Genomic DNA, 12,181 nt, shown 5'->3' on the forward strand with positions numbered 1-12,181 from the left:
CGCTTAAAAAACTACGGCAAATCTTCATGAATATTTAAAAAAAATGAGAAGAAATGAATTAATATGAACTAATATGACAAGTAACAGGAACAGAGTGCTCTCATTTGGGAGAAATAAATAAACAAACAGACAAACATTCAATATTCACATTAATTTTACGTCTTTCTGAAACTGAAGTTGTCAAACCCTTCACTAAAGCATACACTACGAAAACACACACTTTTTAGAGTTTTTCAAGATAAATGATGTTTTCCTTATTTTATTAAGGTTACAGAGTAGTAACAGCAACTAAATTTGAAGCAAAAATCTCTCTGTTCAGGTGCAGCAAATGCATGTTAGCTGTAAACAACACACATGTCTGTGGTGAGCTAAACTGGGTGTTGGAAAGTTTTCTGTGTTTTGTTTGGCTGGAAACTCTCACCTCACCCCTACACTCTGACCACAGTGTTCAGTGAATACCAAAAAAAGAACATGGTGTGAGTGTTTCAAAGTTCATTTAAGACTTTACATAGCTGAGGAGAAGAAACACTTGGCTGAATTTTGAATTATTTTATATTTAATGTTGCAATTAACGCAAAATCATGAGAAGCAAATTCAATACAGTAGAAACCATGTTGGTTAAAAATGCATATGTGCTCTCGCTGAGGAAGAGAGAGAGAAAGAAAGAAGGAAAGAAAAAAAGAAAGAAAGAGAGAAAGATAGAAAATGTTTGGACACCATAACACATTGAAACATTAATCAAATATCAGTGGGGTGTATGTTGTAATGGCTTCATGCTGAATGTCCAAGTGTGGTATTGTGCAGTTTTCTTTTTTTCTTTCTTTTTTTTTCTTTTGCTCTTGTTGAGTCCAGAATAACATGAGGGCTCTTCACTGTTGAGAAGAAGGAGTCAATCAGAGCTCCCAGAAACTTCAGCCTCTTACAGAAACTCTCAGTTATTATGAAATGACAAACACAAACAGCATGGTGATGTACTATCAGAATGCCAGTAATGACAACCTCAAATGTCTTAGTGTTTCACATCAATAAATTAGCGCAAGACATAGACTAAAAGGCCACTTCTACTTTGAGAAGAGAGTTGCTTCTCTTTGTTAATTAATATAGCTCTGATGGTAGGTCTGCAGACAGAAAAACAGTGTCATACCAGTAGACGTGTGTGTTTTGCCTAATGAGATGAGAACTCCCCTGTCTGACACTTCACTATGAGTGTATTCTCTGCTTTGGACAATGTGAAGACAGACCGTCACATAAGACGTAATCCTCTCCATGTTTCTCTCTCTACAACTGTCTCAACTTCCTCTCTCCCATCTTCCCTGAGAGGATCGTTCCGGTTCACATGTTAGCTTTCAAAGGAAACTGCTGAGGTCTTCAAACTCGACACCAGGAAAACTGTGCAGGAATAGAAGATCAGAGTGTTGGAGAGAGAGAGATAGATAGATAGAGAGAGAGAGAGAGAGAGAGAGAGAGAGTATTTATAAAAGAATGTAATGGGACCCTGAACATGTGGGACCCTCTCTCTGACATACACACAGCTCAATTTCAAACAACTATTGAAACCGAGACAACACAGAGAGACGCCTCAAAATAGAGATGTTTTAAATGCATTTGAACTAAATGTAGCCTGAATGTAAAATTCAAAACTGCTTGCTATGAGTTACCTGAAATGATCAACATGTATTAATGTCCTAATAAGTGTGTATTGACGCCTATGCTTAAACAACGGTAATGAATGTACTTATAACTCACAAAAAAGTAGGATTCGGGCACTTTGATCCGTCTGTGGTCAAATTTTAACCTCATGTGTCGTGTTGAGGGAGATCAGCATGAAAAAGCATGCTGTGACCTCTGCGCTAGTCTGGCAAGGTTTTCTTTCTTTTCCCTCGGTTGTCCGTAAGGCCACTGCCAAGTTACGCTTTTGCGTCTGTTTGTTCTGTAGAGAAACTCCGTCACCCGGACACATAGAAAAGTAAGAAGTATACTCGCCCGACTCACTTCGAAATCACCTCTCTTTCAATCTCTTTCAATCGCAAATAAGGAATTTATCACCAGGAAGCCCTGGACTAACCCCTACATTATTTGTTATCGACGGTTATAATGACGATATAACAGCAGTTTGAATTTACTCTCAACAAAGCTGACGTTGTATCGTCGCAAAGGTAAAAAAGTTAAACATCTAGTTAGATATTTAACTTACGTATTTGTGAGGTGTTCAACGAATAGGGCGCTACCGGTTTCGTCAGGGGTGGAAAAAGCAAAAGTAGAAGTACTCTTGCTAAAAAAAGCGCTCTAAGTACAGTTAAAGTATCCCTCCCGAAAAACACTGAAGTGAGAGCAAAATAGTCACTGATTTACAATTTACAAAAACGTCGTCAGTTTAATTGTACTTGCAGTACTTTTTTTTAAGCAAGAATACTTCTACTTTTTCTTTTCCACCCCTGAGTTTCAATGTGTAGCACAAGCAAGCTTTTACTAGAAAGCGGAGAATACTTTCTTGTTCGCTCTCGCGCTCTCTCCCTAAATGAATGTGTCGAGACTTAGAGAGTGAAAGAGACAAAGACAGTCAGAAGTAGGGGAAGGGGTGGTCATGTAGAAGTTGATTTTATGTTTCAGGAAATTTAAGAGATGACGGATCACACCTCTGTTTTGCTTTGGGTATTTATTCAAATAAACATGATGATAAAACCGAGTGGAAGTTAATTCAGTTAGTAAGTGGCAGCTGCAACTCACAGAGATTGGTTTAAGGTACTAACGCAAGTTACGGTATTCACAAAAAGGACAGGCAAACATAACACATGGGCAATTCACTGTCTAGTTAACATCAACTTGTCCAATAACAGTTAAATACCTTCACTGATCAAGTGCCCCTCTTGATATCGTCACCCCCTCTAGTGGCCAGCACATGGGACTGCGTTGATTAGCATGCCCCCTTTCGCTTGTCTGAATGTCCCTGTGATGCTGCTTACACGGTGGCTTTTCGGTATCTGCAGGTCCCAGACGCTCTTTGCGTTGGTAAAGGGCGCCTGCCAAAACTTTCACCTTTGCTTCGGGATGCAACTACCTTGTAGAGACCATGACCGGTAGACTGCCTACAAAAAGTGGGATTTCTCCTGATTTTTCGTGTGGGCTTACATTGGCCGATAATTCAAGACGGACTGCGCATGGATGACAGCAGACTGACAGAGTGAGGGAATACCCCAAGATAGAGTTAAAGGTGGGGTTTATCACTTCACACATGGGTTAAGAAACATGACGGAAATAGTAACCCTCGTACTTTGGACTCTGGCATGAGGTCTGGAGAGGTCTTGATTGAACTAAAATTATTCACTAAGCACGTATCCATACCACACGTGTGTCGTGACGAATAATCGAAATGAACAACTTTCCTGAGTGATTCACCACTGCCATCGACACGCTTTTCATGACGCCCTCTCGAAAGTTTTCATTTCAGCACCACGGACGGCGCATAAATGACGTGCTCACCCTAGCGTCCGCTTTTGGTCTGTGCAGGTTAAATCAGCATAAAATAAAACCCAGAATGTTGGTGATTGTTACAACACGCATTGACATGGACACAGGACGCTTTATAATAACAGATTTAAACTCCTCTGACTTATCTTCTGTAGGACATAGGGTTCATTGATTATAGGGGGGGAAATGCAGTTTTATTACGTATTGCTCTTTATGATCACTAGTTGCGACTAAGGTAAGTGATCAGTTTCGCTTAACATAGAAGTTCTTTCATTTTTGGTGTTTTAATCTACCTGACCTCTGTGCACGTGTAGAACCAGGCGCCACATCTCGCGCTAGGTGGCAGCATAGACTTAAAAATGCATTTGTAACCGTCAACTAGGTGTAAGTTTACTGTAGTACTTCTTGGCACCTTCTCATGTAGGATTTGACAACTAGGTTATTTTAGTCTAGATATACGTCCTGAGTTTAATTTACCGACATCGCGAAGGAGACTTTAAGACTTTTACTCATTAACTGAATGAGGGGATTTTGTCACTGTGTCTACCCAGCAAGATGGCCGTCATTTCCAACAGTTAGCTATTCTATCCATCACATCGTGACCAAGGTAGCACAATTGCTTGTTTCTGTAGATAACCTCAGAGACCCACCTATGTCACAAACTAAAGGAAGGCTCGCCCGAACAGGGACATGAACCCTGGACCCTCAGATTAAAAGTCTGATGCTCTACCGACTGAGCTATCCGGGCTCTGACTACGGTTTGAAAAATCGCACACTTCATACCTGCAACAATCAACTTTTGAGCCGGGCCATCAGTCTGGTTGCGTTCAGTCAAAAAGAGGCGAGAAGTAGCACCCGGAGTCTGTCACCGGTGAGGGATAGGTCACAAATTGACCTCATAACGGTTCAGTTTCATGGAATACCGGTTAAAAAAAGAATTCACTTTTCCCCGAGGTACTCTACGGGTAACAGTGTGAGGGTCGAGTGATTTGGCTGTGGAGGGTGTCTAGTCGGCCAGCTTTTCCAAAAACGAAAGAGAGAGGAATCTCGGCCTGTATGTTTCTCAGTCTTTTTCCTCAAAGCGCTTTACAGCACTGAGCAGAAATATCTAATTCAGCGCATCCAACTCATTATGAAGACGCTGACCATCTCATTCTGTTCAATGTGTGACCAAATGCAAATTTGAATTTAGGTGCAGTTGCAAATAAAGTGCCTTGAGGTACCAGGACAACTTCATCGTGTGATGTATTATCTGTATTTTAATGAGAAACTTAGCTGTGTTTCATAATTGTGACTCTTTCCTGCAGTTAAACAAAATATAAATTGGTATTTTAAGCACTTGTTGCGATCCAACTGATCACAAAATCAGGTTTTCAGTTTAAAAGCTTGGTCATTACAGTTTTTCTTTCATAGGGTTTAGGTACAAATAGGCCTATCACACGTGACGAACAAAGCAGAGCGCTGCTTAAAAAGTATCTTGTTTACTCAGTTTTAATCACATTTCCAGTAATTAATTGTAAACTTTAGGGAGTTGAAAACTCCACACCAGGTTAAAATTAAACAGGAGACATCAAAACACAGTTATTAGGACATTGATATTTTAATACATCTCAGTCATTTCAAGTAAAACACCTGTTAAGCAGATTTGAACTTCACATCAAGGTACATTTAGATTATGTACATTTAATGAGATTTTTTTCCACACAAATAATAACCAAATTCACCGTTAAAAAATATTTCTGCTTTTAATGGAGTCATATTTCTGGACAATGCTTATTATTACAATAAAGCTATTTAGTTTTCACTTGGCTGTAAAGCGAGGTCTCTTCCTGTCCGTTGAGGCGTCTTTCTCTGTGTTGTCCACCAGACTTCAACTTTGATGGCTGTTTGAATTTGAGGTGAGTGTATGTTACCCCTGGCCGCTCATCTTCCTATGAAAAATAAAAGACAAAGAAACAGCACCATTTCCTCTCTGGCTCTTCTGTTCCATACGACTTTCAGCCGTTTGATGCACTGGCATTACAAAGTTACTCGTTTTGTTCAGGGAAGCATGTAGATGGAAAATAATGATACAAAAATCGGGATTTCTTGAGTTAAAACAGGATGTCGTGTTTAGTTTTGTGATTATAAGAATTAAGCAAAGAAGAACATTCTTCTTCTCCCTGTACAAGATCCATAATGATTTTATTTCCTGTCTAAACTCTATCAAAGCCATCTCATGCAGGCATAATTAGGTACATTTCTAAAAACATGTAAACAATTTTTAACTATTATTTGAGTGTGTCGTGCTACTTTTTGACTTTATCCCTTGTAATGCAAATGTATTGGCTTCCGTATTTCACTGCATTACTGTTGTGTGCCACACATATGTGGGTTGGTTGAGTGTGTAGTCTCTTTGTGCATTTATAGCTTTAATGAACTTTTATTATGGTTGTATGACCAGTCTGAGGCATGTGTTCTTGGTAGTGTGTTCCTCAGCATAAGATCCTAAGATAACCCCATATTGCTCTTCCTGAGAACTGGCTTTGCAGTGTTTGCTGCCTGCTGCACTGTTGTTCAGGGGAAGATGAATTCGTCTGCCTGATTCACTGGGTATTACCATGATGACAACAAGGAGAGACCCAGGAGCTGTAGATTGGTCCAACATGATTTCTCTCTGTCTCTCTCTGTCTCTCTCCCTCTCTGTCTCTCTCTCTCTCTCTGTCTCTCTCTCTCTCTGTCTCTCTCTCTCTCTCACCCCCCCCCCCCCCCCCACACACACTTAAATCAAGTAGTTTTTATGGTCCATGAATCTTACCTGTGTATCTGTTAAAGGTGAGCCATTGGTTGTTGATGATCCTGAACCTGAAAAACACAGTCACGGTTTGTGAGATCCTTATCACTGTTGTCTCTCTCTTATGTGAAACACAGCAGTTACTCACATTTAACCTGACTGTAAAGTGAGGCGTCTTCCTGTGTTTTGCTATGTTGGTGTCGTCTACCAGACTTTGATTTTGACGACTGTTTGAACTGAAGGTCTGTGTACGTCAGTTCTGGCCGCTCATTGTCCTATGAAATGAAGGGAAAAAAGAACTGTTGTTATATATACATTTTCCTACACACACACACACACACACACACACACACACACAAAACGTACGCTCACAGCATAAAAATAATCAATATCTGGTTTATGTGTATGGAAAAACATACCTGGACCTCTGCCAGAAATTCTGAAACTGAAACACACAGTTACCCGGTTCAACATATTAATTTTTCCTCATTATCTGAGTTTTACAATATTCATTTTATTTCATTCATAGGTTTCAAATTTTCATGTATATATATATATATATATATATATATATATATATATATATATATATATGCAAATTCCTCTCAGGAGTAACTCACCTTTGCGTAGGTAACACAGCCAATGAGAGATGAGTATAAGGAGGAGAATCACACACACTGTACTGAGTGTTATGGCTGCATAGGACAGACCAGCACACCACTCTAAACCTACAGGAAATACAGAACTCATTGAACCCAAAGATGGTCCCCATGCAACGATTCTCTCATCAAGTAATTATTGTGTTAGTTTGTTTGTCTGTTTGTGTGTGTGTGTGTGTGTGTGTGTGTGTGTGTGTGTGCTTTACCTGATTCCTCTCCATTTAATAAGAATGTGTTGCTCCTCTGAACTTTGTCTCCAGCATTAACCTCACACCACCATCCCTCCTCCTGCAGATCCATATCAGTTTCCTCATGCTGGCCAGCATTGTGGGAGTTGTAGTGATGGGAGTCTCTCTTCTGATCATGGTCCAAGTTATTGTAGTATGACTGATTACTGGTGGGAGTTGGAATGCGTAACTCACTCATCACTTGGAACCTGTTTGATACGGGACAATAATTTTGTGTTTCTACAGTTTGGCATACAGCTTTGGCAGTCCACAACACGCACATGACAACGTTAGTAGATTATGAACGCAATGTTCTAACTGTGACGGTGTTAGACATAATCTGAGGAGCAGGATGCACGTGTTGAGCAGTCGTTTGTGGAGTCAGAGTCCAATATCTTAAACAGGCTACGGTTCTCTACACATTCAACATGTATATACAGACAGGACAATGGAAACGACAACTTTAACAAGAGAGTGGATGAGATCATCTTTCCCTAAGCTGAATGAGCAGGTCGTTAATAAGTAGGCAAGACAAAAGTCTAATAGATCGAAAGAACGGGAGGCAGAGACTCAAACTTGACCTCAAGATATGAAGAAAAACGCGAAGAAAGGCGTTAGGAATACAGAGGAGCACTTAGATCTGGAAGAATTTCAGAAATGCTTGTAATGAAAGACGAATGTTGCTTAATTAAAATAGGAAAAAAAGAAGCTTAGTAAAATGTAAAATATGGAGTGATATTATCCCTAAAACTATTAAAAAACATATCAGTTATCCATTGCTCTAGATTGTCATATTTACAATGAATTGATTTCACGATGTTGTAGCCTCTCACAAAACGTGTCTATGAAGTTAACTATTCATCCGTGAATTAAGTTAAAAGTTAAATGGATAAATCAAATTGAAATTTCTGTAAAACTAATGAATTTGTGAGAGCTATTTCATTAAAAATTGTGACCAAGTTGTTTAAGATAGATCGATACTTTCTTCAAACACCTCGTGAAAGGCATAATTTGTATATTCAGCTTCTCTTGGTGTGACTATTTCCTCATCACGTAGTCACTGACAGTATGAATTTCGTTTTTTTTTTTGTTTTTTTTTTTAAGTAAAACGGATTTTTAACTGACTGTTACCCACTCACCCACTGCTTGTCTTCATTGATTCCATAATCTCTCCGGTTCTGTTCTTTCCACCAGATGACCTCCAAAGTATATCCGACACTGGAACACCCAGACCGCTCACTAAACAGCGCAGCTCGGCGCTGAGTCTCGGTTTTATACTATCGTCTTGAAGTGAATCGCTCAACCTCTCAGAAAATAGCACGACTTCACTGTTCTTTGTCCAAACCTCCTCCTCCTCTGAAAATAAAACAGCATTGTCCGATTGCGATGTTTAATAATGCAAGAGAATTCACACATCACGTTTTCCATAACTGAGGCGAAAACATGAAACAGAACGTAGAATAGAAAAGAACATAGGAACATAGAACATAAAATATAAAATAATATGGAACATGGAAAAGAATACAGTTGCGAATATGCACGAACATATATAAACACACACACACACAGTTCGTTTTCAGTTCGTAATCAACATACTAAATTATTTTCTGTCCATTCTTCTGAAAATGATCATACAAATAACATATTTTTCTTTTGCGCGTTTTTCACCCAAACAATTTTTTTTTCACTCTTCCCGGTGCGCTGTTCCGATTGCATTTCCATGACACGAGGAAACGTTGAACCTCCATAGCTCTAAATCTTCCCGGATTGAATCGGTATGTAGCACACACTGAAATGACCCGTTGTCTGAGACTTTGATTGTAAAAAGCGCGGCACAAATGTACTTAAACTTTAGACTTGAACATTGAACGTTTTGAATGCACTGCTCTACAGTAATATTGTTAAACTAAATTAATTCATTTTGTTTCGTTCCTCGGGGACATCGTTGTGATCGACGGCAAAGTTTTAGAAAGACATCATTAATATAGTTGCAGTTTTTACTGACCTCCGACATGCAGTATGGTGTCTTCGGCCTTAAATTCAGTGAATGAACCCATCTTTTCTCCGCAATAATAGCGTCCTGAGTCCCGCTCTTCAACCCCCAAAATCGTCAGCTGTGCTTCAAAATTATTATTTTTTTTCTTGGAAAACCGACACGGTGGTTTCTCACAGGTTGTGTTAATGAGCTCCACTGATCCGTTCATATGGAATTGAACCCAAAGCATATTGTTCAAACGACAGCTGACTGAAGTCAAACAGGGGCAGTTTATGGAGACATTACTGCCTGGTTTGGATATAATTAAATGGCTCGCGTCTGTGGAAAGAGTAACAAAAACAAACAAACAAACAAACAAACAAACACAAAAGGGATCTAAGTATACAATTATACTCATGTGAAGTGATAACTAAATAATTTGTTTAAATCTGTTTCTCTATTAAGATTAAGTTATGAACATTTGTCATGTTCCTTGCAACATACCAACAGTAAAGGCTACTTCTAACAATATATCTCTCCATTTCTTTCGCAATTGAAATGCACAGACTTACCCACGTGAAAAACGGAAAACAGAAGAATGATAAATCCAGCCATGTGCCTTAGAAACAGACGCTCTCAACAGTAGCAGGACAGACAAGTCCAGATAACAGGTGGTGTGCACACACGTACCTGTCCTTTTGCGCTTTCGCGCAAACTGGGCGCCCTGCTACTTTAACTTCATAGAGGAACCAGTATCAGTAGCAACACCTAAATTAAACGTGTCTCTGATGTGTGGAAAAACCACAGTAAACAAAATGGACGGTAAAAAAAAAAAGAACATCGGCTTGGTGCATAACATTTCACCAACACAAAGCCCTGCGCTTCGCTCAGTGACACGTAGTCTCAACCGTTTAACCACATTTTTTTCCTTTTTTTTTTAAAGATGTGTACAAAGGTAAGACGAAACTCGAGAGCATTGTCGTCAGCAAACCTTGTCGTTTAATATCCAGTGTGTTTCATGTTTTAATTGTATAATAATCCGTTAAACAAAAGTCAGTTAGAAAACCAAGATTTAAGAGGTTCTGGTATCAAACACTAATAATGTACTTGGCCTGGTTAATTACGTAAGATTCACATTAATTCATTTCCCAATTAATCCTGTCATTTTTTAAAAAGAAAATCCCGTTTTACCAAAATTCCAAGACATTTTCTTTTAATCAGATCAGACATTTCTCGTGTAAGAACATTTAAGTAATCATGCAAAATACAATGTCGAACATTTTCAAAGTAAGTAGCAGGAGAGTCGTAAATTATTAAGAGAGAAGTAAGAGTGGAGAATCAGAGAGAGTCGTGATAATGTACATTTCAGCTCCTTCTTGGTGAAATTGCGATGAGTAAGATGTTTATGCTGGTCACAGTATGAACAGAGTAATCGGCAGTGACAAGAGTATAGCAGAATGTGTTTATATATCCTGTCAACAAACCACTACTGCACTAACCTGGCCTGAGAAGTGGAAAGTTCTCTGCTGTTTTGTTCAGTGGAAACTTTCACCCCTGACCACAGTGAAAGATATAAGATGTGGTGTGAGCTCTTTAGACTGAACAAGATACAGCTTTTTCCATCTTGTTTGGCTCATCAAGGAAACTGTTTGAATGCAGCTTCACATTATTACAACAATCACTTCATCGGTACAAGTTGACAAGAAGGGAAATAAATTACATGTTGAACCTTAGAATTCAAAGGCACTAGCTGTGTAAAAAAATTGCCACCGTTTTTGATAATGTTAAAGTAAGACAGGAGTTGTAATTTTCCGTCTAGTGACACCGGAAAGATAAATATGCGACAAACCAAATAACTGTCGTAGCTCCCAGCTTCTCTAGACTCTGTTTTGTCTAAAAATAAGAAGAATGAGATATACGCATTATTCAGTAAAGACGTGATTCTGAAGACCTTTCACTCGTCTACCTGCCTCTCCGGAATGCTGGTTTGCGCGTTGCGTTTGTAATGATCTATTTTTGTTGTGCAAGCCATTTTCATTATGGTTACTATATCCAGTATGTGTCATGGTTTGTAGGTGTGTTGTGGTACCCACAGGTCTAGTCTCTTTTTAAAACATCATTGATGTCCTTTTTATTATTAATGATATAATTCTGACAATTTTGGTCTCAACAACCAGCAAATCATTCTGAACAATAATAGTAAGATCAACAATAAGAGGATGGAAAGTGAAAAGGAGGACGAAATACTAAAAGTAAGACAGTCATTTGTCATTTACAGTCATTGACAGTCATTTAATTAATCATCATTAATTATAATTGTCAAAATAACAGGAAGGATATTCATTATATCATTACTTCAGCAGAGCACTAGGCTAGTGGTGAGCGGCAAAAGAAACAACCCCCCTCCTCTTTCTCTCTTTCTGTTGTGTGTGTGTGTGTGTGTGTGTGTGGAGATGGAGGGGTAACGTGCGCTTGTGAGGGCTAGTCTGAATACAGAGCGTGACAAGAGCAGGCATTTCCGTTTTACTTGACTGAAGTTGCTCAAATCAATAACGCATTGTCATTCAGGTGACTCAGTCTGTACTTGGCTGTGTTACGATTGGGTGAATTTCTACATCACTGAACTCTGAAATGAAAACCAATCAGCGAGAACTTGTTATAGGTCTAATACTTTTTCATTTAGTTCGAACAGGGCCGTAGCATTTCATTATGAATATATATGCATTCTACCATAGCGGTTCAAGCATTAAGTTAGGGAGAGGACATGTTTTAAAGGATGTTTTTATCATACAAAGGTAAAGGTTATTTATCCAGCTTTTTGTCGTACAATGGCAACGGTCAGACGGTATGCACATTGGAAAGTAACAACGCTGCACTGAACTTTAAAGTAAAGTAAAGTAAGTAAAGTCTCCGTGATTGCACACACACACTGCACACTGAATTTGTCTCTGCATTTAACCCATCCAACACACCAGTAGTGAACACACAACAGACACAGGAGCAGTGGGCAGCCTTCCTCTGCGCCCGGCGAGCATTAGGATCAAGTGCCTTGCTCAAGGGCACACATGTAGGGCCTGGG

The 12,181-nt window shown here is 39.2% G+C and overlaps 1 non-coding gene across 1 annotated transcript; it reads right to left on the reverse strand.

The window, feature by feature from the left end:
- Nucleotides 1–4,143: 4,143 nt before the first annotated feature.
- trnak-uuu (transfer RNA lysine (anticodon UUU)) lies at nt 4,144–4,216 on the reverse strand. The gene has a single exon. It is a non-coding gene; the product is annotated as a tRNA-Lys (tRNA).
- Between the last annotated feature and the right edge of the window lie 7,965 nt (nt 4,217–12,181).

The sequence above is a fragment of the Chanos chanos genome, chromosome 9 (genome assembly GCF_902362185.1).
Source record: "Chanos chanos chromosome 9, fChaCha1.1, whole genome shotgun sequence".
NCBI lineage: Eukaryota > Metazoa > Chordata > Actinopteri > Gonorynchiformes > Chanidae > Chanos > Chanos chanos.